This window comes from Chrysemys picta, unplaced genomic scaffold, assembly GCF_011386835.1.
Source record: "Chrysemys picta bellii isolate R12L10 unplaced genomic scaffold, ASM1138683v2 scaf3425, whole genome shotgun sequence".
In the NCBI taxonomy this organism is placed as follows: Eukaryota; Metazoa; Chordata; order Testudines; family Emydidae; genus Chrysemys; species Chrysemys picta.
This window is the reverse complement of record NW_027056127.1, coordinates 1-6,000: the sequence shown is the minus strand read 5'-3', so window position 1 is coordinate 6,000 and position 6,000 is coordinate 1. Positions and strand designations below refer to the sequence as shown.

The 6,000-nt window shown below is 50.6% G+C and overlaps 1 pseudogene; it reads left to right on the top strand.

The window, feature by feature from the left end:
• The first annotated feature begins 110 nt into the window (after positions 1–110).
• LOC135980457 (olfactory receptor 5AR1-like) lies at positions 111–1,074 on the top strand (annotated as a pseudogene).
• Positions 1,075–6,000: the final 4,926 nt, after the last annotated feature.

Genomic DNA, 6,000 nt, shown 5'->3' with positions numbered 1-6,000 from the left:
CGGTATATGATCAGAATGACCCCAAGGAATTGATACTCAGCCTTTATTTGTCTCTTCTTTCCATGTAATGCTCGCTTTCTCCCTTGTGGGGAACAGCACATCTGGGATAAATGTTGAAGGGGAATCACACCACTGTGACCGAGTTCATCTTGTTGGGATTCACGGACAACCAGCCCCTGAGAGTCATGCTCTTTGTGGTGTTTCTGTTGATCTACCTGCTCATCCTGGTGGGGAATCTCGGGATGGTCACTTTAATCAGGATTGAGTCCCGGCTTCACACCCCCCATGTACTTTTTCCTCAGTAACCTGGCCCTCTTAGATGTCGGATACTCCACTGTCATCGCTCCCGAGACACTGATGGCCTTTGCAGTGGAGAGCAAAGCAATTACATTCACTGGGTGCGCTCTGCAGTTCTACTTCTTCTGCATTGCTGTGTCCTGTGAGTGCTGCCTGTTGGGGGTGATGGCGTATGATCGCTTCACAGCCATCTGCAGCCCATTGCTGTACACCGTCATCATGTCCAAGCGGTTCTGCGTGCTGCTGGTGCTGGGGTCGTACCTAGCCAGCTGGGTAAATGCAACAGTTCAGACTATATTTATATTCCGTTTGTCCTTCTGTGGATCAAACATCATCAATCATTTCTTCTGTGATGTGCCCCCCATCCTGAAATTGGCCTGCTCTGACACCCACATCACAGACACTGTTCACTTCACCTTTTCTATTGTAATTATAACATCTACTCTCCTGACCATTGTCATCTCCTTTGTGTACATTGTGGTAGCTATTCTAAGGATCAGCTCCACGGAGGGCAGGCGCAAAGCCTTCTCCACCTGCACCTCCCACCTGACGACCGTCACCATCTTCTACGGAACGGTCATTTTTATGTATTTGCGGCCCAGTTCAAAGTACTCCATGGACCAGGACAAAATCATCTCTGTGTTTTATACCCTGTTGATCCCCATGCTGAACCCCCTGATCTACAGCCTGAGGAACAAGGAGGTGAAAGAGGCTTTTAGGAGGATGATAGGAAGGTTTTTTTTCTCAGTGAATGTAAAGGTGGAGACTTTATTTTGAATAAATAAATGGGAGTAAGATGGAGGAGTCACTTCTCTGTGTCGTTATCTTGAGTTCCGTGAATCACCAAATGTGTTTGTGTTGCATCAAAAGACACTAATGGTCAGATTTTCCAAACAGTTCTGCATCCACCCACCAGCTACTAGTTCAGCACTTCAGCAAGTCGTCCAATTTTCCAAAGTGCTCAGCTGCCAGTCAGGGCCTTAAATTCAGAGCCCAGAATCATTGATCTCAATGGTAACTGCTCCATGCTGAGCACTGGGGCAGATCTGGCACCTTCATGAGGGTCCTAACTGGTGTAGTAGGAAGAGAGCCTGAAACAAGGGGCCCAGTATGGGGCCTGCAGCCTGAGCAAGAGTTGCAGCTAGAAGCAAGCACTGCTCACAGGTGCAGCATAACTCCGCCAGCCTCTCGGTCAGACTGTGCGTGTGTGGAAAAGTACAGCCACTGGCAGGAAAGGAGCTGAGGCTGCAAAGCAAACACCGCTAGGCTGGAATCACAGGCTCCTGTACTTAGCACTAGGAGCACCCGGGACATCAAGCGCTAGAACATCCGGACACCAGAGAGAGAACCAGAACCTGCTGACCTCCTAGGTGTCGTGACATGATGAATAGAGATGTTTTGGTTATACCACCCCATACATGGAGACGGGTAGGCTTAGGTGACATCAGAGGGTGCTACATGACCTCATCAGAGGGCAACGCATCAGGGGGCAGTACAAGCCCTATTGGTAGTAGGGTATAAATAATTATTACAATAAAGCAACTTGTTCGGCCCAGGGGATGCTGGTAGGTCCATCCAGTGATTAAGCCAGCCGTTCCATTGTATCGGAGTGCTCAAATTTGAAGGGTCTTGTAACATATAGGACACTTCTCATTGTGCTTCACCACAATAAACCAGGGCTTGGGTGCCTTCGTTGCTTAGCTCATCTGTGGTTGTCGATTTCTTCGATCGTGGGGTGTTGTCTCGGTTACCTGCAGAAGCTGAGACGTACACACACAGGGGTACACATGCAGCCAAACAACATCTGTCAGCGCTCTGAACGAACACTGACCACAACTGCGAGCTGAGCAGTACTGAAAATCTGCTTCCAATGGTGGTCACTGAACACTTTAGAAAATCTGGTTGTAACCACAGAAAGGTTTTCAGTGGGACCATTCTTCTCTACTGAGAGATATTACCAGTTCCAGCTCCACTCCCTGTACTAAGCCTCCAGAATATATCTCATCCCTAGGGCCCTACGAAACTCACAGTCCATTTTGGAAATTTCACAGTCATAGCATTTTAAAAATCTTGAATGTCACGGTTTCAGATATTTTAAATTTCCCAGTGTTGTAACCCTGGGGGTCCTGACCCAAAAGAGGGTCAGGGAGCAAAGCTATTGTAGGAGGGTCATGGTATTGCCACCTTTACTTCAGCACTGACTTCAGGGATGGGTGGCTGGAGAGTGGTGGCTATTGGCCAAGAACCCAGCTCTGAAGGCCGTGGTGATGCCAGCAGCAGCAGAGAAGTAAGGGTGGCAATACCATACCCTGCCACCCTTCCTTCTCCACTGCTGCTGGCGGTGGTGCTGCCTTCTGGGCTAGGTGCCTGACCAGAAGCTGCTGCTCTCTGGTTTATAGGTTTATATTAGAGAATATTTTGGCTGTAACACAAGGGACCTGCAGGCCACATCCTGTATGTTGAGCTAAGACAAAGTTCTCATACATATGTTTGGGACCTTTCACCTAGATAGATGGTGATGAGCTAAAGCATAAGGTCCATGTATGCCTGCGACCTGTACCATAGAGGATGGGTTAAAGCAGGTTGGCATAGGTCAGGGAGGATGCAGCTAGAAGTACCCGTGGTGCATAGCGAACTCCCATAATCCCACACACACACACACACTCACACACCGGGGAAGAGTTGGGGGAGCCCCAGCCAGGTTCCGATCCAAACTGGGACCTGGTCCGGAACCGTGGGGAATGGGATCGGGGTTGGGAGGTCCCAGAGCCCTCGTGGGAGGGGGCCATGCAGGAGCCGTCCGGGTCTGGGCTGCGGGAGGTGATAGGTGGAGGCTGCTCGTCTGCACCGGAGGCTGGGACTGCAGTGAAGCCCCGCTTGTCATTGGATTCACCCGGCTGGCTGGAGCGCGGGGTGGGGGTGCGGCACCGGGCCCACCCCAAGTTTAGTCATCAGACGCAAGAAGAGTTTCTTAAAGAAGCCACATCCTTTGTCCCCCCGGCCCAGCACTAAGGGGGTCTGCAACCAGTTCCTCCTGGCTGGAGGAGGGCAGGGGCCCTGGGGGAGACACCAGGACAGGCTGAGAATGGCTAGCTCAGTCCTCGAGAAACGCCCCCATATGCCCCCCAGACCCCTGCGACCAGCCCAGAAGCTGCCTGCCTGTTCCCCTACTTGTCCCCCTAGCCCAGCTCCCTCTGCCCTGAACATTGAAAAGACTCACCTGCCTGCAGTGGGGGAGGCGGGAGCCCGGCTGGGAGCTGCAGGAGCTGCACAAACTGGGAGCGAAACAGCTGATACGCGGCTTTGCACCAAACACTAATGATTTTCCGTGAGTGCTGCAGCCCTGGAGCACCCACGGAGTCGGCGCCGATGGGCGTGTGGGTTGCTCACTGGCATAGGTTTGCCGCAGGGTTTGAAGCCTGGAGACCGGGGCACATCTGGCTCCAGAAGTGGAGGACGCCCCCTAAACAAATGTGAGAATCCAACTATTTACACAACTGATTAAAAGGCAAACTGAAGACAAGAAATCTTGGAAAAAAGAAAAGAGGGATGGAGGAAAAACAGTGAGAACCACTGACAATCACCTTGCTGAAAAAGGAGGAGCTGTTCTAGTGATTGTCATGGGTGGTAAGAAGGAACTGAGAGGGTTCAGGCCCAGCCGGGCCCCCTTTTACCAGCACAGGAGGGTGCTAGAACTGGCCCGGCGGATACCACCGAGGGAAAAAATATCCTGTGACTGTCCATGCAGCACACACACCTAACATGAAAGGGGCATGAACGAGCACCTGAAGAACAGATTTTTTTGTTCACTGGAAAGTCTGATTTTAAAAAAAAAATCATTTTGGGTCAAACCAAAACCAACTTTTTTGAAATGTTCAGTAAATTAAAAAGTAAAAAATAAACATAAAAAAGCTGAGCCGTGTGCTCCAAGGGGTTCCCTGGAGACCGAGGTAGCAAACGCAGGGCTTGGGGCACTGAGCGCCGGGGCTGTGGGTGAGCGGGGAGCAGCCCAGACAGGAGGACACAGAGAAGGAGCGAAGGGGCCCCAGACACAGCCAGAGAAGCAGTAGTAGCGTGACCTTGAGGGGAAAAGCTAAGGCTGTAAGATTTTGGGTGAGCAAGTGTAACATTCATGTGATTTTTTTATGTCTGCTGGGCTGGGTGCTTGTATCAGTGACAGCAACAATCCATCCTGCAGTTCAAACAAAAGCTGGTGGGGTTGGTGCTGGATTTTAGAACCGATGGGCGTTTTAGATCCTGGGGGAGTTCGTTCCTCAGCACTGGATGGCTCCGGGAAAGCTCTGTCTCTGGCTCAGACGAGCCTGCCCCACCCCCTCCTTCATTTGTCTCATTCTTCAACGGTCACCCTGCGCGGCCGAGGACATCCTGCCATTCAGTCACCCCGGCTCAGGCCTGTGGATAAGGCTGATGTTGCTAACTTTATGTTCCGGGTTTAGTGTATGTGTCCTAGGGGGTCGCACACTCGGTTGCTGCTGGCGGGTGAACTTATTGCACACACCAGAGGATTCTCACATCCCTCCATTCCCACCCACAACCTTCCTGTGCACCACCATCCCATGCCCCTCAATTGCAGGGGCTCTGTGTGCCCCCCAAACTCCCTCATCCTCCCATACTAGGGACCCCTGTTTTCCCCTCCAATGCCAGCGGCATTGTGTGCCTCCCATTCCCCTCATCCCAACAGCTTTGTGTCCCCTATTCCTCACTCTCCCAATGCCTGGGTCCCCAGTTCTCCTCCATAGCAGGGGCTCTGAATTCCCTTATCCCCCCCATATCCCCTCAATCCCTCCATAACAAGGTTCTCTAGTCTTCCCACCCCCCATAAGGAATTGTGTATGCCCCCCATTACTCCCTCCCTCTATACCAGGGCCCCCCTTCTCTCTCAGGCCAGGAGCTCTGTCTGACCCCCATTCCAACTTCCCCCCCCATGCTAGAGGTTGTGTGTGTCCCCTTCCCCCAAACCCCTTCCCCTCAATTTCATGCTGTCTGGAGTGACTCACTACTGTGAGTGCCAATCTCAGGTCACTCTGGTAGAAAACATGGCAGTCACCCCAAGCCGATGGTGTGGTCTATAATTAGATTTCACCAACCAGTAACAAATGTGAACTCCTGGATCACTGTTCCAGTCTTACCGGGGAGTCACAAACAGTCCACTTAAGCTCTCCAGCCCATTTTACCATGCAAATAAACTGGACTTAGTGATAATAGTCACATAAACCAAAAATCACTCCACATCAGGTTGCTCCCAGTCCCAAGACACCAGTCACTTCCCCCTCATTGATTGGTACTCTGGATCTTACACCAAGGACAACAATGGTAGCCAATTGTATAGTTAACTAATTATAGGTTTATTAGCTGAGAAAAGAAATGAGTGTTCTTGAGGTTAAAGCAGGTAAAATACATTAACAGGTGAGTTAAAGTTTGTATACCCAAAAGGACAGCAGAGATGTAGTAATCTGCCAGTTCAGGGCTACCCAGAATAACACTTGGGATCTCCATCTTCCTGTTTAGTTATTCTACCCTATTAGAATCCAAAGAGTTCAGAGATAAAGGATCTTCCTTTGAATCAGTACTTATAGCTTCTTCTCCACACAACAGTCAGAGCAGTGTTCATACTCACACAATGGCCAATTGCTTTGAATTTAGCACTCTTCATTTGCATTCAATGAGTTCTTCTTCGAGTGC